Here is a 26,246-nt window from a genome sequence, read left to right as displayed (position 1 = left end):
ACTCCCTTAGTTTCCAGTTCTTTGCAACTACCAAAAAAAATGGACTATAAATATTTGTGTCCATCTGAGTCTTTTTCCTAGTAGTGGGGTCACTGGACCAAAAGTAATACATAGTTTAGTGGCTTTGGGGGCATAGTTCTCAAATTGCTTTCTAGATTGGCTAGCTCAATTCACAGGTACATATAGTAGTAGTATCTCTTTTCCTTCAGCTCCTCCAACCTCGGCCATCTTCCTTTTTTGTCAATTTTGCCAATTGTATTGTTAAGTGGAATATTTAAGTTGCTTTAATTTGCATTTTTCTTAGTATTAAGTGATTTAAGACCTTTTTTCCTTGCCATTGAGAGCTTTACTTCTTTAGAAAACTGCTTGTTCATATCCATTGACTATTTTATTCTTATACATGTTAATCATTTTCTTATATATCTTTAAAATGAAACTCTTACCAGAGAAACTTTCAGCAGAGATTTTCCTCCCATTTTTCCTTTTAATGTTAGCTGCATTGGTTTTGTGAAGCTTTTAAATTTTACATAATCAAAATCATTAATTTTATCTTCTGTGATTCTCTCTGACTTTTGTTTGGTCATGAACTCTTGCCCTATCCACAGATCTTTAAAAAAAAAATAATGCCTTCCTTGCTCTTCTATTTAAAATGTGATCTTTTTATATCTAGGTCAGGTGTCCATTCAGAGCTTCTGACTTGCTTTCTTGAAGGTATTTGAGGCAACATGGTTCAGTAGAAAAGGTGCTGGATTAGAATTAGGATTTGGATTTGAAGTTTCAGCTATGCCACTTACTTCTTTGTGGCCTCACTAAGTAGTTAATGTTTTGGGGCCTCAATTTCCTAATCAGTAAAATAAAGGAGAATTTATTATCTGTAAAGTCCCTGTTGTTGGCTCTTGATCTTAAGAGGCTGTGGTCACGTTTTATTTTTCAAAAGTTTATTGTAATAACTCAAATTGAGCTGATCCTTTAAAAAAGTAATTACAATTTTAGCTTGAGAACTAAATATCCTGAAATTTCAATATAACATTTATTAAATTTGGGTAAGTTGGGTCTGACTTGATTCCTAATAACAGGGGTTGAGTTGCCCAAGTACCAAAAAAATCTCAGTGTAAATGATCTGCTGTAAATGGCAGTTACTCCAGCACAGAGACCAAGGTCAGTAACATAGCAAAATCCCAAAGAATTATTCACAAACATGAGAAATTTCTAGTATAATGATTAAGGTGCTTAGATTTAGCAGGTAGAGGGAATTAAAACTTTACAATATCTTGTTTTTCTTGTACTATAAAATGAATTAGTGAATGAAAAAGGCATTTATCTAGCACAGCATTATCAGGCACTATAATATTTTTTCTTGAAATGAAATGTTTTAAAATAATGTGTAAGAATATTCATAGAGTTCTCAATATATTAGAAGGAAGACTGCTAGACATAGTATGGAATTTTAAAATTTTAAGACCTAGTTTTCTCCTATTAGAGGGGGGGTTACACACACACACACACACACACACACACACACACACACACACACACACATATATATAATAAATCCTTACTTTCTGTCTTAGAATTGATTATAAGTATCAGTTCCAAGGTAGAAGAGTGATTAGGGCTAGGTAAATGAGATTAATTGCCCAGGGTCACACCATATTTGATCTGAGGCCAAATTTGAACTCAGGACCTCCTGTCCCCAGGATTGACTCTATCCATTGAGCCACCTAGCTGTCCCTCTTTGTGTTTTTAATTGATTTTTTTTGTTATTGCTATTTCAATCATTTCCTGGTTCTGTGCCCCCAGTACCCACTATTCAATGCTCTGTTGTAACAAAATAGTTAAAACCAACTGATAAAGTCAACACTACATTTGACAGTATATGTAATACTATACCTGCTTTCCCCCTTTTCTAAGGGTAAGTATTTGTGTTTTATCCTTGTTCTCTAGGACAAAGATTCTTCCCTGCAATTAATTTAAACTTAGATGCTTTTTAGTCTTGTTTTAATTTACATTATTGTAGTCATCGTGTATATAGTTCCCTTGGTTCAGCATTTCTTGCTTGGAATCACTTTATATCTTCCCTGGTTTCTCTGGATATCATTTCTTATGGTGCAATAATCTATTATATTCATGATTTGTTCAGCCATTCACCATGATTGACCCTTTATTTTCAGATTTCTGCTACCACATGGCTATATTTTGGTATATAAGGGATGTCTGTTTCCATCACATAAACACACATACACTTAAGATGTGTGCCCAGACTCACTATGGTATTTATCATATGAAACTCAGGTCTCAAATTCACCATGAGCACAGTTCTTTTTATTGTCATCATATCAATTTGTTTTTCTACAGATCAAAGCTCTCAAGCAAAAGTCTCATCTGCCTTTCAGTTCTCTTTAATTCACTTTTAGGTATCATATTCTAAGACTTATCGTATACAATGAATATTTTAAATTAGCAAGAGTGGGCCTCCTCCAAATTGTATTGGCTTTAGGAAGGAGTGATTTTATGTTATTCATGAAGAATATTAAAGCTTACAGTAAAATTAGGAAGCTTTTTAGATTTCTGCATTGTCATTTAAGCACTGAGTTGATGACTTTCTCTTTCTGCACTTTTCCATATGACTGCACTTACTACTGAAGTCTATTTATGATAGGAAACACATTAATGATAGATTGTGCATCCCCTATTGTCAGCAAAGCATTCATTCCTTAAATATTGAGTAGCAGATAAAATGCAAGGCATTGAATGTATTTGAAGGCAGTGGTATAGAGGGCATAGATTAAGGCTTATTAACCTGGGACTCTTTGAACTTAGTTTTTTAAATAAATAGTTTAAAATAATTCATTTCTTTTGTAATCCTATGTATTTTATTTTCTATATTTAAAATTTTTATTAGAAAAAGGCCATAAACTTCATCAGATTGCCAAAGGGGTCCCTGGCACACATAAAAGTTTAAGAAATCTTGGCATAAATATACCTTTGATTTACTGGTCTACCTTAAGCCAATCACAAGTGATCATTTCCAGCTTATTTGAAGAACTAATGAGATAGTCAATAAATGCTCTTAGCTGTTTAAGGTACTTTACAAGCACTTAGCAACTGTTTTTTAATACTTTATAAAATATTGCTCACTAGGTGCTGTTTTCTATTTTAAAACATTTTTTTTACCATTTAAAAATATATTACACTGCAGAGCTTATGACAACTATTTGCAAAATAAAACAAAAAACACTAACAATTCAGTTTATTATTGCAGCCACTTCTGTTGCAGAGAATAAGAAGGTATAGAAATTCTATAAGGAACTAAATAAAACAAATTCATTCAATATATACTTTAATAATTAGTGACTTCAATGCAAAGGTGAGCATAGTAGAAAATGATAAAATATATAATAGAAAACATGATTTAGGAATTAAGAAATGATCAACCAATATTGTGTACTATAGAAAAGCCTCAGTCTTATATATCATGAATCTTTTTTTAACACCATAACATCATAAAAATGCAATTGATTATATTTTAATGAAAAACAAGTGGTTCCCAATGTTAATCATTTCAAATCAGTTATTTGTATTAGAACACAAATTTATTAGAACAAAGATCAAAAGCAAAAGTGAATTAGAAGAAATGACAGAAATAAGAAGATGAAATAGTGTGGAGTCAAGCAACCTGGCTTAAACAAGGTGTTGATGCTGAAAGACAGGAAATTAATAAAAGAATTAATGTTGACACAAGCTAATACCTAGCACTTGGGATATCATAAGTGCTTAATAAATGCTTGTTGGTTTCCTAAGGAATCTTGACATAAATTATTTTCTACAATAAGATAAAAAAAAATCCTAGAAACCTTTTTAGCTAGTTAAATCCCTTTACAAGGATGAACAACTGTTAAGAAAGTGAACAGATAAAAAATAGATAAAAGATTTTTATATTAAACTTTTTTCCACATCAATGGTAGTTGGGCCATCAAATCTACATTCTAAGGTCCTTGATTAAGCTACATGAGGAAGCATTAATGAAAACAAATCTAGAAAAAAAGAATCCATGCTTCAGGTAATATAATTTTGAGGATATTGAGAGATAAATTTCCAAGGTATCGAAAAGAAGTCAAAGACTTGGGGAAGAATTATGGACCTTATTATTAACCACCACAACAAAAAAGATGTCTAAGAGAATATTAGAAACCATAGATCTATGTGCTCACTTACCTATTTCTATGAAAAATTCTGTAAAAATGATTTATATATGCATTGAGGGCATTTGATGAATATATGAAAAAGGAACAGAGAGCTGTTTTTTTTTTTTTAACGCTTACCTTCTGTCTTAGAATTAGTACTAGTATTGGTTTCAAGGTAGAAGAGTGATAAAGGCTAGGTGATTGGGGTTGTAACTTACCCAGGGTCACACAGCTAAGAAATGTGTGAAGCTAGATTTGAATCTATGATCTTCTGGCCTGACTCTTTGCCCAGAGTCACCTACCTGTTACCATAAAAGTTTTAAAAAATAATTTCCCATAGTAGAACATTAGGCCATTCACATAATTGACTAAAACATATAGAAAATAAAATATTTCAGTACATGTTTATAAAAAAGCTTTTGGCTTAGTAGAAAACACCCTAAAGATTTTATTTTAACAAAGTATCTCTCATGAATGTGTCAAAGCTCATTTGAGATACATTCAGAGACATTGTAACAGAGTTAATTTCTTTCTATGACTGATAATATGAAGCAAGGTATAAACCAAAGTGAAGTATTTTCATCAAGGATGTTTCCTTCTGTCTTGGATAGCCAATGTAAAATCTAAATTGAAGGGGATTTCCTGTTAGATGGTCCTACAGATGCTTTTTTTCATGATGATATACTTATTATATCAAGTCCAAAGCATTACAGTCTTTTGGGTAAGTTCTATATTCACTCAAAAATGTTAGTCTAACTATCCAAATAAGAAAAAAAAAAACCTAGTGGGGTAGCTAGGTGGCTCAATGGGTTGAGAGACAGGCCTAAAGATGGGAGGTCTTGGGTTCAAATCTTACCTTAGATACTTCCTAGCTATGTGACCCTGGGCAAGTCACTTAACTACCACTCTTCTGCCTTGGAACGGATGATCAGTATTGATTCTAAGACAGAAGATACACTTAAAAAAAAAACCCTAGTGGATAAATAATGTAGACTGGTCTGATAAAAATATATATTTGGACAGATAATCTATATAACTAGTTCACTAACATACAAATGTCTTGAATAGACACTGACCATAGACAATGACCTAGCCTCAGAGGGGGAGATAGGGTTATATTGCTTTTTGGAAATGGAATAATGTTTAATTGGCCCAAAGCTTCTTCCTAAAACAAAAACCCATTTTTTCATGGAATATCACTGTCTAAAGGAATATCATAATTAAAAATCACTAAAAAGAGCAATTGCTAGGTTCATGATAGGGGCAAATACTCTGTAACACTTTATTACAGAAGCAGCATAAAAGTAAAATGGTGTAAGGATCTTAGGAGAGATACATGGTTGTTAAGAGTGATATGACCATGTAGTGAAAACAAGGGATAAACAATTGCCAGCTTGTATACTCCACTCATACTATGGCACTGTCAAGAGAACTAGAGTAAGGTTTCTGGCATGTTGGATAAGGCCCTCCTGATGGATCCTCTAAGGGCAGTATAACGGGTTTGCTAGGAAGGCAAACCTACAGTTATACTTTCAAAGATCCATTAAAGTATCCAAGTATAGAATTCCATTATGTAAAACATGTAATGGTGACTATGATGATGTATCTTGGTATGGCAGTTACTCTAGGTTCTCAAAGATGCCTATGGAAATCAAGTTCTAGTCATTTCTGCTAGTACAGTCTGGGAACAATTTATCTACTTTCTGAGGACCTAAGTGCAGGGAAGATCATCACTTTTAGGCTGTTCATTTGGTAATCAATTCTTTGATCATGGCAACTCATATTCTGTCATGGGTTTTTAAAAAATATTTTATACTAAATTGAATGAAGCAGTGTTATTTTTGTTGCTAGTCAATATTTTGAACAGCCAAATTACTTTCCAAAAAGGAGTGGCTGACCCCCTTTGGGTATAGTAACAGGTGCTGTAAGAAACTGAAGGATGAATTTTATCTCTGTCTTTGAAAAAAGGACTTCAGACAGCTACTTGTTTTTAGCCACGCTTTCCCACGTGGTCAGAAATCTGTAAGCAAATGTCCATACACAGATCATAAACCTGGGTTTTTGAAGCTTAGGTTTATTGTGGGATCTGCCAGAAGAAAGAACTTGACAAAGTTGAATTTGCTCAAGACAAAACCTCAGCCTACATCTTAGAAGATGAGTTGCTTGAAGTGTACAGAATAATATGGGATTAAGAAGGAATCCATTGGAAAGAAACTGGAAAGGTGGCATGACTAAAGATAGAAATTTCATTATCATACTAAGAGTGAAGGGAGTGGATGGATACTTTCCCCTCGACTCTCTTTCGTATGTCATTCGAAGAAACAAACCAGAATCATTTACTCAGCATAACTCCAAATCAAAACAAAATCCCCCACAAAATTCTAGTGCTAGTAGTAAGATACATTTAGGTTCTTTTCTTTTCAATGTAGTTTCCCTGGATTCCCCATTCGGCAAGGCTGTTTATATTGGTACCGAAAACCTCTAGGGGACTAAGTGCCCCAAGGGGATTTCCAAGCGCACCTGTGCAGACGTATCAGGAGTAAGCGCAGCCTGAAGAGCTGTCCCTCGACAGCCAGCCAGTTAGTCTTGCCCCCTCAGCGGCTTGCCTTGGGTCGCCTATCCCCGCTAAGAAGCAAAAGAGGAGTCGAACGAGCGAGTTCGAGGTAGGAGCAAATATGAATGATTGTGGGCATGGGGTGGGAAGCTGAGATTATCTCGCCCCTCTTCCTCAGCTCTCTCTACTTCAGGATCCCGCAGCCTATCCCGCGCTCTTGCCTTCGGGCGGGCAATGGCTGTTGGTTTCCCAAACAGCCAAAGGTGTCACGAGGGTTGGACCGCTTCGACCCCGCCCCCTTTTCTTCCCGCTGTGAACCGGCTGCCTCTGGGACCCAAAGGACTCCTTTGCGTCTCTGTCTCTTCCCCGCCTCTCTCCAACCCTGACTACTCGTCAGGAGACGCCGGTTGGCCGCTAGCCCGCCCGACTAGTGGCGTCATTGCCAAGATGGCGACGGCTGCGGCGGCGGTAGCGGGGAGGGGAGGAGGCGGAGGCGGAGGCGGAGGCAGTGGCGGCCGCGAGGGGCGGGGGAGTCCTGCCTAACTGAGCCAGCAGGCCACGGGCTGGCGGGCTGGGGTTCCGCGGAGGGCGGAGCGCTGGGCTCGGGATGATCTAAGCTGGCCGGGAGCTGCTGCAGCCACCGCCGCTTCGCTTCGGCCCCTCGTGCCCAGCTGCCGGGGAAGAGAGGAACCCAGCCCAGCTGCCTTGGTGACTGGTCCCGTGGCCGCAGATCCCCGAGCGGTGAGTGAGGGGGCGGCGGAGCTGGGGAGCCGTGACATGTGGAGCTGTCACTGCTGGGGACGGCTCTGTGTGTGCTGTGTGTGTGTGTGTGTGTGTGTGTGTGTGTACGCGCCCGCGCGCTTCGGGGGTCCGCGAGCAGGAGGGGGAGGGGGAAGCGGAGGGCAACTTGCTCAGATTCCCTTCAGGGGTCGGGGAGTCGGTCTTTGTGGGCCACTTCTCTTTCAGATCCCGCGGACACTGAGGCACTTTGCGCTTTCCTCGCAGCCAGGCCGCCTCGTTCTCCCTCCACCGGACTGGGCTGGCGGCTTGCCGTTCAGCTCCTAGTCCTGCGAATAACCGGGAGCGATGGTGCCCAGCGGGTCAGGGGGACGCTGCTCGCGGCTATTGGTTTCCTCTCCGAAGTCGGGGCAGGTGGGAACGGTAGCGGGGGTTTGGGGCGGGGGTTGAGAGGAAGCGGTGGGGGAGGGGGAGAGGGAGAGGGAGAAAGAGAGGGGCAGGCTCCCAATTTGGGTTCGTGACATCTCCGTTACGTAAGACTGAGGTGGCTCCCGGGGATCCCACCTGCCCTGCTCTCGTGAAGCCAGGTAGACTTCGGAAGAAGTAGCAAGCGAGCCCAATGCCCACCTGTCATCCCGAGTCTGTGGGGCAGCCGAATAGGTTCACGGAGATGCTGCTACTACCGCTGCTGCGGGAGGTCCAAGCGTGCCCGCTGGAAGTGGTGGAGCACGGCTGCTAATGCTGCCACTGCTGCCACTGCTCCAGCGTCCGAGGCTGCCGAGGTGAAGTGGTGGAGCTCCGATGCTGTCGCTGCCGCCCTTGTTATTGTTTTTAAATGACCATGCTCCCTCTTCACTGGCAGCCGTCCTCACTTTGAAGTTTATCTATTAAGAAGAATGAAAACTACGTTGGGCTCACTGACAGCATTTTATTACCATTGCTTTTAAACTGAGCGATGTAGTGCAACATTTGGATGACAACGATGATGGGCTTTTAATTAAAATCCCATGTCAAAGAAAACCTAGACCCTTAAAAGGAGTTTTATTTTGAGATGCAGGACAATTATTCCATGGCTCAATCAACAGGACCCGTGGCATGCTGAAAACCGTAACAGCCTAGAGAGATGAAAGAATGGTAGCTAACCTGTTAGTCTTGAGAGTACGAAATGAGTACACTAAGGGTATAGTTCACAGTTCATATTAACTAAAGGAAGATTCTGAGTTTGAAGCATTTTATGCTTGTGTTTTTGGTGGTTTTCTTTCTTTTTTAAAAGCTGTTAAGTGTATGTACTCCATTATCTGGCTTATTCTTCCTTTTGACTCCAAAAAACCATGGACGGAGTATTCTGGATAATGCCAAATCTACTTTAAATATCATTCTTATTAATTTTAAGATTATTTTTTAAAGTAGATTCTGGGAAGCACTGTTTTTGTATAATCATTCCTTGCCTATAGATACAGGAATCTGTAGTTTGTTTCAATGTAAGCAGATCTTTTGGGCATGTGGTTTTTGTATATTCACTAAAGTATTTTAAATCCACACTGCTCTCCAATTGGTTTTAAACTACCTGTTAGAGAAACTTTGTCTTAATAGATATATAGTCTTTTGGACAGCTTCTTCCTAGTTTCCTTTTTGTATTGATGTTGGCAATAAGATCCTACACAGCAGAATATTCTAGATGACATGAAGGAATGGATTTTCTTCATCCTGGGAACATTAATTTTTGTGAGATTTTTGTTGTTGTTAAATGAAAGTGAATGGATCAAGAACCCAAATAAAGAAGGAAGGAGAGGGGAGTATTAATTTTCTGATCTGTGTGATTTTAAACTTTTAAAAATTGTTTCTGAAAATAGTGCAGTTGAGTGAAAATTACAAATATTTTCAAAATCCACCAATAGGTTCTGAAACTTTTTCCGAGAGGGGTCCAGGAAAGAGATTTTGATTTTACTTTTTTTCAATTTATTGTTTTGGATGGTTATTGAATTACAGAGGATTTGGGGGGTCTAGTGTTTTTTATTTATATGAAAATGTAAGAAGTAACAAATTTGGATAAATTGGTATATAAAGAAAAATTTAAAATTAGCCTCTCTGAATTTTTATATGAGCTATGAAGAAATGGACATTGTGTGACACCAGCAGAACTTTTAAAAAATCTTGTATTCAGGAATTTGTCTTTGCTAACCCTTTCTGTGACATATACAGTATGTCTGCTTGGAGAAGGCAGGAATGGAATATAGTATAAACAAAATTCTCTTTCCCTTACCCCCAGTGGTTTTGTTTTATTGGCTCCATGGAGATCTTTAAAAGATAAAATACATTTTCCCAAGTCGTGGATCCTTATGCCACAGTATTAGGAAGCAGGTTTATTCATTAGAACTTTAAAATGAGCTATTGGGAACTTTTTAGTATATATATTACAAGTGTTTCTTGTGTTTCTAATGACTTTCTTAGCTTGCAGAACCTCCTATTAGACATTTTATCTAAACTTAGTATCTTATGGAATAGTTTGCTCATACTAAATGCTTTTTTTTGTTCTTGTTTATCCATTTTGGTGTGCACCTATGAATTCATTCCCATAGGGAATTAATAGCATACACGTTTCCTCCACTAGTGTAAATCAGCAACGCATCAGTAACCTAGACTCTTAAGAGAGTTGCCTGGGGCACTGAGAAGTTCATTGACTTGCCCAGGGTCACACAACCTGTTAGATATCAGAGATGGGCTTGCTTGTAAATCTGTGCTTTCCCTACCTCAAGGTTTTGCCTCTCTTTCCCACACCTTCCTGCCTCTCCATAGACACCTAATTGATGTTTATTAATTGAATAAAGAAGCAAGTTCAGTGGAATGGAGACAGCTTTAAGGTAGGATTCCCATCTCTAACTGTTGTTAGCTATTCCATGGTAGGCAAATCCTTTAACCTCTTAGGTGCTCTAGTCAGTTCTCTAAGATCATTTGCTGAGGTGTTAATCTACATTGATAAGAAGTTCTTTATGCCACTGAAATAACTGGTCCTGCCCCTGTCTCTCTTAAATCGAATAGGAATGATTTGAATCTTAGTACAAAAGACTAACATTTTTCAGAAAACTGTTACTTCATAATTCTTTGTGACCAGAAAAAAAATTTAATGTTGCCTATCTATGATCTACAGGATTGTGAACAACTATAATTAAAGCTAAAGTTTTTCCCTGAGCTATGAAGTGCTTTGGACACAGAATTATACTACTGTTCATGATCAGGCCCATTACTCATTGTCTCTTGCACCCACATCCTCATTTTCCCTCATGTGGGACAGTTGCATAAAAGTGTCGCAAGTTTCCTTTCTATCCTCTGAGGAATCAGGTGCCTTCTCTGATACTCTCTTTTTATCTTTGACTTAATTTCCCAGAAGTATACACATCTCCTTTGATATACACTTGTTCCTTCTGTCATGCCTCTTTTGCTCTGTAAAGGCAAGTGCATCTCTTAGGTTTTAGGGCTGAAAGGACCTTAGAGATTATTGTCCAATTAGATTATATTGTCCAAACCTTTCATTTTGCAGTTGAAGAAAAGTTAGGCCCAAATACTATAAGTAACTTGTCTTAAGGTCACCCAGATATTAAAGAGCAGAACCTGGAGGTTATCCCAGATCCTCTGACTTCAAATCCACTGTTCTTCCTTTAGGCTAGACATTCTTTTTCTCACCCTTTTTGTTCTATGACTAAAGTAGTAGTGCAGATGACACACCTTTATCAAGGGAAGGGAAAGCCATAAGTCTTAAAGGAAATTAAACAAAAACCCCTCAGTGCCATTCACTTCTTTTAAGGACCATTTCAAGGTCCTTAGACTTTTATTCAGTATCTTCATCTACTTCCTCATCTATGATGAAATCTTTGCCCCTTTCTAAGGCATCAGAATTAAGAATGAATTTTTAAAAACCATTTTTATTCAATCTTTTTGTAATCTTTTAAGTTATAACTATTGTGGCAGTATTATTTTAAATTAATTTTCATTGCAAATGTATAGTATTTTAGCTCCTTTATGGGATTAAAGTGGCTATTTTAGGCTAGGCTTAGACCTTTACAAACATGTTTAGCATTATTTCTATCTAAAATTACACCCAGGTAGCTTTAAAATGAATTTTTGTAATACAATCCATTTATCAATTGGGTGCTGCCTATGTATATATAAATCTATTTATGCTCATGCACTTTATTCATGGCATGAGGCTAGTTTTTAAAGAGCTTGCCCTTATTCTGTTATATCCTTATCGGCTTCTTAAAATGATACAAATATATTACAACAGGGAGAAAAGAGTCAAACTACTACAAAAAAAAGAAGTGGAAAAGATAGCAAGGTTCTACTTTGGATCATCATTTCATGTTCCAGCCATGTTCTCTTCATTCCTGGCTCCATTACCTCTCTGGACTTCTCTACTGCTTTATCTGCAATCTTTCCCTCTGGTCCTCCCTTGTCTTTCCACCTTCCTGTATGTGTTAACTTCTTCCATTAGAATGTAAGCTCCTTTGCCCTTCAATTGGGGAATGGCTGAACAAATTGTGGTATCTGTTGGTGATGGAATACTGTTGTGCTCAAAGGAATAATAAACTGGAGGAATTCCATGGGGACTGGAACAACCTCCAGGAAGTGATGCAGAGTGAGAGGAGCAGAACCAGGAGAACATTCTATACAGAGACTGATACACTGTGGTACAATCAAATGTAATAGACTTCTCTAGTAGCAACAATGCAAGGATCCAGGACACTTTTGAGGGACTTATGAGAAGGGATGTTATTCACACCCAGAGAAAGAACTGTGGGAGTAGAAACAGAGAAGAAAAACAACTGCTTGATCACATGTTTCAACAGGGATATGATTGGGGATATAGATTCTAAATGATCACTTTAAAATGATCACTCTATTGCAAATATTAATAATATGGAAATAGGCTTTGAACAGTGATACATGTAAAACCCAGTGGAACTGCTCATTGGCTATGGGAGGTGGAGGGAAAGAACATGAATCATGTAACCATGGGAAAATATTTTAAATTTTAAAAATAAATAATTAAAAAAATAAAGAATGTAAGCTCCTTGAGATAGAGACCATCTTTGTTTTGGGGTTTTCAGGGGTTTCATATATATATATATATATATATATATATATATATATATATACTTGTATCTCTAGTCTTTAGCACAGTGCATGGCACACATAATGCCTTATTACTAATAAATTTCTTATCTATCTTAGAGATAATTTCCTTAAACTCCCTCATTTTACAAAGAAGAAAATGAACGGGAGACCATAGGAAATTAAGTGATTTACTTAAGGTCACACAGAGAGTAAGTGGCAGATTAAGGATTTTAAACAAGATGTTTTGTCTTTTGATTTTTATTCTCACTATATGAGACTTCTTCCAGTCTAGTTGGGGAAACAAAATGTACACTTAGGAAATTACTAAAATGCAGACATGTGTCTGCAATTATCAAATGATATAATGTTTGATAGTTTAGAGTATAGTGCTATGAGGACTCTACCAAAGTGACTAGTCTGAAAGGCTTTTTTTTTAAAGAGGAGGTGAGGCTAGATATGTATTTGGATATGCATCATATGTACTATGGAGTGCCTTTTCTGTTGGGGAGGCTGAGGTTGGTGGGTTGCTTAAGTTTGGCTGTTGTGAGCTTCAGAAGAATTAAAGTAGATTGAATAGACACTAACTCCAGCACAAATGTTATGATCCCCTGGGGAGCTTCTCTGTCAGTTGGTATTAGTATTGGTCCCTGAGCAACTACTTGCAGTATAGAGGAGGGAGGGAGGGACATTTAGTCTCTTCCCCGTAAACCCCCCACCCCCAAAAATAGAGTAGGTGAGTTGGGAAAAAGTCACTTTGAAGTGGAGAAGAGGAAAGGTATGTCTCAAAATGATTATGATTATAAAAACTAAAGTCATCAATAAAACTTTTTAAAAGACTAATAACTAGTTTTCTGTGAGTGCATATTTTCATGTCAAACTCAATACATTTATTATAAAAGACCAAAACTGATACAAAATAACCCAAGATCCTCAGACTCCTATGTTACTAATTTTTATAAATTTGTTACATAATTGACCATGATACTTATTCAGATTTTTCCTTTGCCAAAGAATAAAGAACAGATGGCTAGCTATGTTTATGTGTTTTTTGTGAGAGAAAGAAATTGAGTTCTCATATGTTTCTGAACGTAATTGATATTTCCTGGTATTTAGCCAGAACAATATTGCTTCATTTGGTTGAAAGTTGACATCTTTATGGTTCTGACTAAGATCCATGGTTACCTCAACACAGTTTTTTAAGTACATGTTTAGTAATACAGTTTAGTAAAGCATTAAGGTCATTGGGAATGCCATGTCAGGGGAAAAAATGATAAATTATCATTTATCCTTATGTCCGGAACAATAGTGCTAACGCATCATAATGATTTGGGTTCAGCTACTCAAATGTGAATCAATGAAAAAAGAGGTATTAAATCCTTACTATGTGCCATGCATTGAGCTTAAGTGCTTGGGATATAAATATAAAAGCAAAACAGAGAGCTCACATATGACCATACAAGTAGATGAATGAGGTCCAAGAGGGGCACTTTGGTTGGGAAAGTTACAGGATGGTGATTGAGGACATAGGTAAGTTGCTTGACCTGGAGAAAGAGAGGGAAGCAAATAATTTGGACAGGTTGTAGAGGAAATGGCAGTGGAGTCAGGAGAGAAATGAAGCATAGCTGGGGCTTTCTTAAAATATTATAGTAGTTAGAGAGATGCAGTTAAGAGATAAGACAATAGGAGTCAGAAGGCTTAAGTTCTGGAGCTTAGTGTCTAGTGTCACCCAGGAGGTTACAGAAGAGATAGCCAGGGAGCAGGGGAATTTTTTTTTTAAACCTTTACCTTCCATCTTTGAATCCATACTGTGTATTGGTTCCACGGCAGAAGAGTGGTAAGGGCTAGACAATGGGGGTTAAGTGTCTTGCCCGTGGTCACACAGCTAGGAAGTATCTGAGGCCAGATTCGAATCGAGGACCTCTCCTCTCAAGGCCTGGCTCTCAATCCACTGAGCCACCCAGCTGCCCCCCATTGAAGCATTTTTTTAATGTACAGAATAGACCAGAAAGAGTCAGCAAAGAAATCATAGCCAAGTTTTGAAAATTACATGTTGAATTTATTATATATTCCAGAAGAAAAGCAAGTTGTATGTAATATGTTTTTTACAGTTTCATATACAATCCATGTTTTTTGTTTCACTGTGTATACAGAAAAGTTCATAATAATCTATACTTGTTCCTTTTAATGGGAATTACTATTTTGAATCATGTAAACCCTTTGGTCTCAGCAATTTCGCTTCAGCCATAAATTAGATTTATCTATGTGATGTAAGTACAATCTTAGTAGATTATTTCTAGATTTTCTGCTGTTATGCTCAAGATTCCCAAGTTTTAAAGGTATAAAACTATAGTCAGTTTTAGTGAGTGATTTAGAAGAGATAAACTCATAGAAGTAATTTCTCAGTTTTTAAATCTTCATGCTATCATGGTGGCCATATCTTTCTGTTCTATAAGGCAGCCACTATCCCAAAAAATTAGAATGATATATCTCTGTGTGTGTGTACAAAAATATAATTTATTTAGGTTTTTTTTTGGTGAGCTGGACCTTAGGAGGAAAACTTTCCTTCAACAGACTTGCCAATCTAAGTCTTTTTTTTAACATTAGTTTATTTGGTAATTTTCAAACATTATTCATTAGAAACAAAGATCACCTTTTTTTCCTCCATCCCTCCCATTGGCTATGCGTGATTCCTCTGGGTATCACATGTGTCCTCAATCCAAGCCCATTTCCATGCTATTGGTTTCCATATTAGGTGTTCATTCAAAGTCTCTCCTTGATCATATCCCCTCCACCCCTGTAGTCAAGCTGTTGTCCTTCCTCGGTATTTTAACTCCCACCCTTTGTCCTCTGTTTGTGGGTAGTGTTTGTTTTTTTTTTCTCCTTGATCCCTGCATGTTGTTCAGGATGCATTGAGACTAATAGAGAAGTCCATTACTTTCGATTATACCACAGTGTATCAGTCTCTGTGTACAATGTTCTCCTGGCTCTGCTCCTTTCACTCTGCATCACTTCCTGGAGGTCGTTCCAGTCTCCATGGAATTCCTCCACTTTATTATTCCTTTTAGCACAATAGTATTCCATCACCAACATATACCACAATTTGTTCAGCCATTCCCCAATTGAAGGGCATCCCTTCATTTTCCAGTTTTTTGCCACCACAAAGAGTGCAGCTATGAATATTCTTGAACAAGTCTTTTTTACTTATTGTCTCTTTGGGGTACAAACCCAGTAGTACTATGGCTGGATCAAAGGGCAGATAGTCTTTTATCACCCTTTGGGCATAGTTCAAAATTTCCCTCCAGAATGGTTGGATCAATTCACAACTCAATCAGCAATGAATTAATGTCCCAACTTTGCCACATCCCCTCCAATAGTCATTACTTTCCTTCACTGTTATGTTAGCCAATCTGCTAGGTTGTGAGGTGATACCTCAGAGTTGTTTTGATTTGCATCTCTCTGATTATCAGAGATTTAGAGCACTTTTTCATGTGCTTATTAATAGTTTTGATTTCTTTGGCTGAAAACTGCCTATTCATGACCCTTGCCCATTTATCAATTGGAGAATAGCTTGGTTTTTTGTACAAGTGGTTTAGCTCTTTATAAATCTGAGTAATTAGACCTTTGTCAGAGGTTTTTGTTATGAAGATTGTTTCCCAATTTATTGCTTCCCTTCTAATTTTGGTTACATTGGTTTTGTTTGTACAAAAACTTTTTAATTTGATGTAATAAAAATTATTTATTTTACATTTTGTGACTCTTTCTATGTCTTGCTTGGTTTTAAAGTCTTTCCCTTCCCAAAGGTCTGACATATATACTTTTCCATGTTCACCTAATTTACTTATAGTTTCCTTCTTTATGTTCATGTCATTCACCCATTCTGAGTTTATCTTGGGGTAGGGTGTGCGGTGTTGATCCAGATCTAATCTCTCCCACACTGTCTTCCAGTTTTCCCAGCAATTTTTGTCAAATAGTGGATTTTTGTCCCAAAAGCTGGGATCTTTGGGCTTGTCATAGACTATCTTGCTGAGTTCGCTTACCCCAAGTCTATTCCACTGATCCTCCTTTCTGTCTCTTAGCCAGTACCAAATTGTTTTAATAACCACTGCTTTATAGTATAGTTTGAGATCTGAGACTGCAAGGCCACCTTCCTTGATATTTTTTCCCATTATTTCCCTGAATATCCTTGATCCTTTGTCCTTCCAAATGAACTTTGTTATGGTTTTTTCTAATTCAGTAAAAAAAATTTTTGTAAGTTCAATGGGTATGGCACTAAATAGATAAGTTTGGGTAGGATGTTGCCAATCTGTCTTACAAACCAGTGAAGGAAAAGTTAGGCTTGTATTACTTACCCTGAAAGATATTAGCTATACAGTGATTTAATTAAGCAAATATTTGTCAAGAACATACAGTTGTTTAGGCATTCAAGATACAAAGTCAGAATATGGGCCTTTCTAATGGTTTATATCCCACTTTTTGATAAATATGTAGCATAGAGATAAGTAAATACAAAGTAATTTGAGAAGAAAGAAAGCTCTTACAAGTTACTGGATTAGGAATAACTGGTGGAAGTTCTAGCTGCTGAACTGAACAATAAAGATAAGGATGTTGAATGGTGGATTTGAAGGTGGGATGGGGCAACCTTTTTCAGCTCAGGGCTGGTATATAAAGTGTGCAAAGGCAACTAGTAGTAGTCTCTCGGAAACCAAGAATGACAATTGTCTTTATGCATTATCATCTATTGATGTACCCTCATGTGGCTTTGAAGTCCAAAGGTTGAGGCGCAAAGTTTGTGGCACATGGGGCATGGGATGCCAGTTGTTATGGGAGGTGCGGCTGTGGCCTGGTGTCGGCGTTCACGCGCAGCGGCAAGACATCGATGTTGTTCATCTTCAAAGGTGGTGGCGGCATGGTTAATGTGGGCTCGCCAGCTGCTTCTGTCAGAGGCAGCGAGTTCTAGTTGCTTTGGTGTAATGCCAGCCCACTTCAAGTTTGACTTTAGCTGATCCTTGAATCTTTTCTTTGGTCGGCCTTGTTTCCTGAGTCCAGCTGACAGTTCACCATAGAATACCTGTCTTGGTATTCGCTGTGGGTCCATGCGGATGACGTGTCCAGACCATCGTAGCTGGGTTTTGAGGACCATGACTTTGATGCTGGTGGAGTTGGCTCTGTCGAGGACTTCCTGGTTGGTGATTCGGTCCTGCCATCGGATCCTCATTATTGACTGGAGGGAGCGTTGGTGGAATTGCTGCAGCTGTTTCATGGGCTTCCGGTACAGTGTCCATGTCTCACAACCGTACAGGAGCGAGCTGAGGACCACTGCGTTGTACACTTTGAGCTTCGTTGCAGTGCTTACACCGCTGTGTTGGAGGACTTTGGAGCACAGCCGCCCAAGTGCCTGGCTGGCCTTTTGGATCCTGGCATTAATCTCGTGGTCTAGGGACCCGTCGTTGGCGATGGTGCTGCCCAGGTACTTGAAAGTGTTGACGTTAGAAAGGTGCGTGCCATCGATTGTGATGCACCGCTGGTTAGTTGGCCTCCCTGGTGCAGGTTGGAACAGCACCTCTGTTTTGCTGAGGCTGATAGTCAAAACAACAGTTTTTTGCTGAGGCTGATAGTCAAAACAACAGTTTTGTTGTGGTGGAGAACCTGTCCACAATGGTTTGAAGATGATTTTCTTGGTGGGCCATGAGAGCACAGTCATCTGCGAAGAGAGCTTCCAGGATGAGTCTCTCTGTTGTCTTTGTTTTTGCAGTCAGGCGGCGAAGGTCGAATAGTGAGCCATCCAGTCGGTATTTGATGTAGCCGCCCAGGTCTAGATCCATCACAGCATGTTGTAATACTTGGGTGAAGTATAGGTTGAATAGTACTGGAGCGAGGACACAGCCTTGTTTCACGCCATTGGAGATGTTGAAGCGATCGGAAGTCTCTCCACCAGATAGGACTTCCCCCGTCATGCCGACATGAAAGAGCTGGATCAGTTTGACAAATTTTGCTGGGCAACCGAGCTTGCTGAGGATCACCCACAATGTGTCCCTGTTCACTGTGTCGAACGCCTTCGTCAGGTCTATGAAGACAATGTAGAGACTCAGGTTCTGCTCAAGGCATTTTTCCTGCATTTGCCTCACCGTGAATACCATGTCGATGGTGCTTCGATTTGATTGGAAGCCACATTGTGATTCAGGCAGGTTCTTCTCTGAGACAGATGACAGGAGTCTGTTGAGTATAACACGGGCGAGGATCTTTCCAGCAGTGGAGAGTAGTGAGATGCCTCTGTAGTTGTCACAGGCTGCTCATGCACCTTTGTTCTTATATAGGACTAAGATAGAGGCATCTCTGAGTTCTGAGGGCATGTCTTCCTCTTCCCATATGCTGGTCAGCACTATGTGGAATGCCTGATCCATTGGGATCCTGTCTTTACCGGGTGCCTTGCCTGCACTCATTTGTTTAATGGCTTTTTGGACTTCTTCTAATGAAGGAGGGATGTCAAGTTGCTTGATGATACAGTTTTGGGGGATCTGGTCAAGGGCCCTTTGGTTGACTGCAGAGGGTCGGTTGAAGAGCTGGCTGAAGTGTTCTTTCCACCTGTTGCTGATGCCTTTTTTATCTTTTATGAGAGTGTCACCATCAGAGGATAGCAAGGGAGTGGTGGTGGGTTTTAATGGCCCATAGACAGTCTTGAGGGCACTGAAACATTGTTTATAGTTTTTCGTGTCAGCAAAGTGCTGGATTTCTTCTGCCTTTTTTTCCTACCATCGGTCTTGCATTTTCCTGATCTCACACTGCACCGTGGCTTGGAGAGACTTGAATCTGTCCTTTTTAGGAGCAGAGTTTTTTTTTAAAAAAAGGGCAACCTTTTTCAGTTCAGGGCTGGTATATAATGTGTGCAAAGGCAACTAATGTTTGATAAATATGTCTGGTTAATTAGAATGGAGCCAAATTGTGAATTTTTAATATATAGTTTAAAGTTCATGTTTTTTAACCCAGAGACAGTAGGAAACCACTGAAAATTTTTGAGCAGGAAGATGGCAAAGTCAGAGTCCTGTCTTAAGAAAGTTATTTTAGCTTCTGGGTAGAGCATGAATTGGATAAGAGCAAGACTAGAAGCAAGATCAAATAGGATATTATTGTAATAGTATAGGTAAGAGGTAGTAACGGCCTGATTATACATAATCTCCCAAAATTTTTAGTACAGTTTTAAGTTTTACCAACTTCAAAAAGGTTGACTATAAACTTTCAAGAAAGATCATTTGAAATTTTAATTATTTAAATTTCTTTGGCACTTATTTAGTTTTTTTAATTTTAAAAAATACATTTCTAAATTTAACTTAACAAGACAGGTGAGCTTGTGATTCTCATCTAGATCTTTAGAGGAAAACCTCTTGCTGACTTATCTCCTTTGTATTTGTTTCTTGTGATGTCATGTCAAAACAGTTATGTATACATTAAACGCTCATTCTTTGAAAATCTCATGGCTAGAGTTATAAATATAATCCTTTCAGTCAGTGAGCAATAGCTAATGAAAGTTTGGAACACTACTATTTAGAAACTTTTTTTCAGCAGATTTTTTTAAAGAGGAACTTTTTGGTTCCATGAACATATTTCATTGATGTCTATGTAATATTTTCCCCATTTCTATCATGTGGCTTTCTTTTCACTTTTCACTCATGCTTTCTTCCCTTAGAATCTTAGTGGAATATGGCTTTTTATTTTTTAAGATTTTTGCTTCTAAAGGTATACATGAACTAAGGTCATTATGCTCTAAATCTTATTAATCTTTTTTGTTTGTGTATATTTGTGTAAGCCCTCCCCCAAACCTGGAATTGATTCTTTTTATATCTTTCCCAGTTGAAATTATCCTTTCTGTTCCTTTAAGGACAAACTTAGGGCCAATTTTGTTACCATGATCAGATATTGCACTTGTAGTACTAAGTGGTATGGTCTTCATACAGAAATTCATTGGTTTTAACAACTGAACGCTACTGTCCACAATATTTCTCTGATGCATTCCTTGTACTCCTTGTACAGTGCTCTTCTCCTAAGTTAGACTAATATTTCCCTTAAAATCCATCCTTCATATTATACCCCAAAGTAGGATTTACAGCTAGAAATTATCTTAATGGTCATCTGGTCTAATGTCTTTATTTTACATGTAAAGAAACTGAGACTTAGAAAAGTTAAGTGATTGACACATCTATATTGTTGTAAATCACAGAGTTGGAATGAAAATCCAGGGCCTCTAACTCTGAACCCAGTGTGTTATTCCCTATACTATCTTCCTTATAGTCAGATGTTAAGTCTTATCTCCCTACTTTCTACATTAGAAATTCCAATGGCTATAGAATTGCCTGTGGGATAAAATGTGAATTCTATGTCATTTTCAGCCCACTACAACCTCTCTTCTATCAACCTTTGTAGTCTTATTTCACCCCATTTATGCATTCTACATTTCTGCCAAACTGAAAAACTAACTTGCCTTTATCTCATTTTGTGTTCTTCCACTTTTATGCATTTAGTGTAAGCCCTCCCCCAAACCTGGAATTGATTCTTTCTGTATCTTCCCCAGTTGAAATTATTCTTTCTCTTCCTTTAGGGACAAACTTAGGGACAATTCTGTGAAACTTCCATTGCTCTTCCTACTTAGTTTGTGAATCTTTTGTATATTTTTCATGTATATTCTCTTTTATCTTTCCTATTCATTCATCACATTCTGACTTGATTTTTGTGTATGTTTTTTGGGTATATGTCACCATTCTAGAAGAAAGCTAGGTGGCCCAGTGGAGTCAGGAATCCTGAATTCAAATCTGGACTTAGAGTTCAGAATGACTATGTTTCTGTGGCTATTGACCTTATTTGTTTGAGAAAAGTATCCTGCCCACCCACATACCAGTTTGTTAGGGCAGAAGTAGAAAAAGGAAAAATTCCCTGAAGGAGCCATGCCCTTGAGTTATATGAAGGCTGTTTTGATTTTCCTCAGAACATGCAACGGGGATCCCAACTTTCTTTACCCTGACCCCAATGAGTACAGAAACCTAGAACACTCAGGAAGGGAGGACAGGGCAGTACTTGATTAAAGTCCTTAGGTGAAACTGAAAAAGAAAAAAGAAAAAAGGAGACCCACCTATATAGCCACCTGTCCTCTATGGAGGTGTTTTCTGCCTTCATTTTAATTGTTTCTAGTTTTGGGGTATAAGAGTTAAAATGGTTGGGTGTCATAAACTGTAGTGATTAAAATAGTGGATGAGTAAATGTGTGACCGCAGAAAATATGTTTTCACTACAGTGTTTTGTTTTAAAATCAAATATAAGGTGGTCGCCAGGGAAATATGCCCAATTATGAAATATGCCCAAGTCAACTGGGCTTTATAGAGAATTTAATTAATAATATAATGAGGAATTAAAGAAAGAGAGAAAGAGTAAGAAAGGAATAAGTATGAAGGGCCTTAAGCCAACATGGCCTAGACCTGAGTTTTAAGAGAGAGATCAGTCAGTCCTTAATCACTCACCACAAGATCTGTCCAAGCAAGAACTCTAGTGACACCAGGCCAGCATCATCTCAGCTGATTTCACCAGCTCAATCCTCAATCTGAATCTGAATGTGAATCCAAATGTCCCTGAGAGAGTCCCGAGAGAGACCCTTCAAAGCAGCCTTTCCCAGCTGACTGTCCCGAGGGAGACCCAAGAGAGACAGAGTCTCCTCAGAGGGAGTTCCATCTAGAGTCCTCCTCAAAGGGAGTTCCAGCCAGAGACTGTCCCAAGAGCCTGTTTTCAGAGCTCTCTCCCAACAGCCTCCTTAGAGTCTGTTTTTTCTTTCTCAGATTTCTCATCTCCTTATATAGGGAATTTTCTCCTATTTCACCTCCCCTAAGTTCTCCCATCTACCAATCACAGTAGATGTTTTTCAAAGGACAGACCATTCTTAGTTCACACCTAAGAGGATGTAAATTTTTGAGTAATTCATACCAGGAAAGCTCTGAGTAAGTTTCTCAGCTCTTTGTTCCTTGTAAATTCACAAGTTGCCTGACCTTTATAGGTACTTAGCTTAAGAACTTTTTGCCTTATTATAAGTATGGGTTTAAGTACTTTTCATTGTTCAGAAAAGAGTTTACAACTTTATCTTCCCCTAGGGCAGACTTAAGTAGGTGAAGTAGAGTTCTCACATTCCTGATCTAAGTAGAGTTCACTGCCCAAATGGGAATGGTCTTAATCCAATCTTATGAAGTAGGGTCTGGGAATTTTTAAGGTTTACAGGGGGGAGGGAGGAAAGACTGTTGAGCCCCCAGCCCAGACGTAGGAGCAGAGAGAGCATCCATATATGAGTAAGCAGGTGTTCACTTATATCCAAGGTTTCAGCCTTCTGCCCTCTGCTTTGGTCTTATCTCCCTTGTGGGATGCCATGCCTTACTATATTCTTTAAAAAAACAAACAAAAAAAATTGTTTGCTTTCTGTTTTAGAATGGATTCTAGAGATCCAATCCCAGGCAGAAGAGTAGTAAGGGTTTGGGCTATTGGGATTAAATGACTTGCTTAGGGTTATGTAGCTAGGAAATGTCTGAGGCCAAATTTGAACTCAGGACCTTCCATCTCCAGGTCTGACACTCTATCCACTGTGACACCTACCTGCCCATCTCCCCCCCCCCCATTATATTCTTTAAAGTAGCTGATTGGTTCAGCCAAGATGGTAGAGAAAAGGCAAGGGGCCCACAGTAAGGTTTCCCAAATTCCCCTCCAAATTACTTTTAAAATAATGCCTCAAAATACAATCTGAAGATGCAGAACCTACAAAAAGAAGTAATGAAATAATTTTCCATCCCAAAACAACATAGAAGGTTGGCAGGAAAGGTCTATCACACTGGAGCTTAGTCCATCCTGGGGAATGTATAGGAAAAAAACCAGCAGCAAGGCAATAGCAGGCCTCAAGGGCAATTGAATTGACAGAAATTATTTCCTGAGCTCTCAGCCCACAGAAGATAAGGTAATCAGATAACTAGTCAGAAGATTACAGGATCCCTTTGCTGGCACTGGATGCAGGACTCCATTGCACTGTCCTTGTGTTGATCTGGGTCACAACTCTGGGCAAAGAGAAACACTAGCACCCAAAATTTGTGGCTACAGAGAACAGGGACCCTGATCACAGTTCCAGGATGGAAAAGAGCGCAGACCAAGAGAGTAGTAAACACACCTCTCCTTAGATCATACCACCTTGGAAGAACTGAAAACTTATATATCTCCAGAACTTCCAGGAATAGTATAGACAGATTCAAGGGATCTAAGTCAAGGAGAAAATACAAATCACCAGAAAGAAGCAAGGTATCATGGAGCCACAGTCAAAATAACACAAGATTTTCTAGCTTCTACATTAAAGGACCAAAGGAGCTAGGATTACAACCAAGAAACATAACCCAGAAAAACTGTATAATCCTTCAGGGGGAAAAACGAATATTCAATGAAATGGAAGACTTTAAAGCATCCTTGATGGAAAAAAAACAACTAAATAGAAAATTTTACTTTCCTCAAGAGAAGCATAAAAAGGCAAACTGGAAAGAGAAATCATAAGGGATTCAATAAGGTTTGCATTCTTACATGGGAGGATGATACTTGTAACTCTTAAGAACTTAATCACTATTGGGGCAGTTGGAAAGACTATACATGCTCAGAGAGCAAGGGTGTGAGTTGAGTATGATGAGATGATATCTAAAAATAATAATAAAATTAAGTGGTGACAAAGAAGAATGAACTAGGAGAAGGAGTAAGGGAGAGATAGAATGGGATAATTATCTCACATAAAAGAGGTGCAAAAGAGTCTTTGCTATGGAGGGAGAGATGTAATAGGACATTGGTGGGGATCAGGGAACATTTGAACATTACTTTTATTGGAATTTGCTTAGAGAGGGAATAATAACATATACACTTAGTTGGGTATAGAAATCTATCTTACTTTAAAGAAAAATAGAACAAGAAGGAGATAAGTAAAGGGGATGGGAAGCAGGGCTGATAGAAGGGAAGATTGATTGGGAAGGTGATTGTCATAAGCAAAACACTTTTCAGGATGTTCAGGAGGAAAAGAGAGAGTTGGGTAAATGTGGGAAGTGGGAAGGAGGGAAATTCACTGTAATCATTACTGTGAAAAAAACATTTATAGCAAGTTTCTCCAATAATGGTCTCATATCTCAAATATACAGAGAACTGAGTCAGATTTATAAAAACACAAGTCATTTCCCAATTGATGAGTGGTCACTAAATATGAATAGGCAGTTTTCAAATGAAGTAATCACAGCTATCTAGAGTCCTATAAAAATGCTCTAAATCACTATTGATTAGAGAAATGCAAATTAAAACAACTCTGAATTACCACCCTTTGCCTATCAGATTGACTAATAAGACAGAAAAGAAAAAAAAGACAAATGTTGGAGGGGATGTGGGAAAGTTGAGACACTAAATGTGCTTGTTGGTGAGTTTGTGAACTGCTTCATGTCTTCTGGAGAGCAATGTGGAACTATACCCAAAGCGCTATAAAACCATGCATATCCTTTATCCAGTAATACTGCTACTAAGTCTGTATCCCAAAGAGGTTAAAAAAAAAGTCACAAAAAATATTTATAGCAGCTCTTTTTATGGTGGCAAAGAATTAGAAATTGAAGACTTGCCCATCAATTGGGAAATAGTTATACAAGTTGTGGTATATGATTTAGTTGGAATACTGTTGTGCAGATTCTCTCAGAAAAACCTGAAAAGATCTACATGAACTGATACAAAGTGAAATGAGTAGAACCAGGAGAACATTGTACACAGTAACAATATTATATAATAATTAACTGTCAATGACTTCGCTATTCTCAGTAATATGATACTCCAAGACAATTCCATAGGACTTTGGATGAAAAATGCTATTCATTTCCAGAGAAAGAACTGGTGGACTCTGGACACAAACTGAAGTATATATTTTTTTGGTTATATTTTTCTTGGGTTTTCTTTTTTTTTGGGGGGGGGGTTGTGTTTTGTTTCACAACATGACCAATTTGGAAATGTTTTGCATGACTGCACATGTATAATCTATATCAAATTGTTTGCCTTTTCAATGACAGGGAAGGTGAAGGAGAGAATTCAGGACCTCAAATTTTTTTTTAAATGTTAAAAATTATTTTTACATGTGATTGGGAAAAATCAAATATTAAATTTTTTTTAAAAGCATCAACTGAATCAGCTAGCTCTAGAATCCATACCTAACTTCAAGTCTGAAGTGAGAAAATAGGCTGGAAGAATGGGTAAATAAAAAAATAATCCCACCATCATGAGCTAATATAATAGCAGGAATGTTCAAGATAAAAGTCTAGGAAAAGAGAGTGACTCCAAAACATTTACAAGTAATTCCACAGAGAAAAATGCAGGTTGGGCACACTCAAACCCCTTGGAAGATATGAAGCAAGATTTCTAAAAAAAAATTTAAACATAGTTTTTTTGTTAATGGAGTGAGAATGAGGGGGGAAAAGAAACAAATGAGAGCTATTGTTTAAAGAATTAATAGTTTGATGCAAATATTAATGATACAGAAATAGGGTTTGAACAATGATACACAGATAACCCAGTGGAATTGCTTGTCAGCTCTGGGAGGGGGGAGGAAAGAAGGGAGGGAAAGAACATGAATCATGTAACCATGGAAAA

The 26,246-nt window shown here is 38.3% G+C and overlaps 1 protein-coding gene across 8 annotated transcripts in view; it reads left to right on the top strand.

The window, feature by feature from the left end:
- The first annotated feature begins 6,669 nt into the window (after window positions 1-6,669).
- The window catches only part of DENND4A (DENN domain containing 4A), a 174,222-nt gene continuing 154,645 nt past the window's right edge, over window positions 6,670-26,246 (top strand). For 4 of the 8 annotated variants that reach the window (XM_016427165.2, XM_016427163.2, XM_016427161.2 and 1 more), the window contains exon 1: window positions 7,217-7,479. The gene's annotated coding sequence lies outside the window, so the exon portion shown is untranslated. The other 4 variants (XM_016427162.2, XM_016427160.2, XM_007479594.3 and 1 more) reach the window with 3 other exon arrangements.

The sequence above is a fragment of the Monodelphis domestica genome, chromosome 1 (genome assembly GCF_027887165.1).
Source record: "Monodelphis domestica isolate mMonDom1 chromosome 1, mMonDom1.pri, whole genome shotgun sequence".
Lineage (NCBI taxonomy): Eukaryota > Metazoa > Chordata > Mammalia > Didelphimorphia > Didelphidae > Monodelphis > Monodelphis domestica.
Note: the sequence above shows the minus strand (reverse complement) of the source record. Positions and strands in the feature narration are given on the sequence as shown.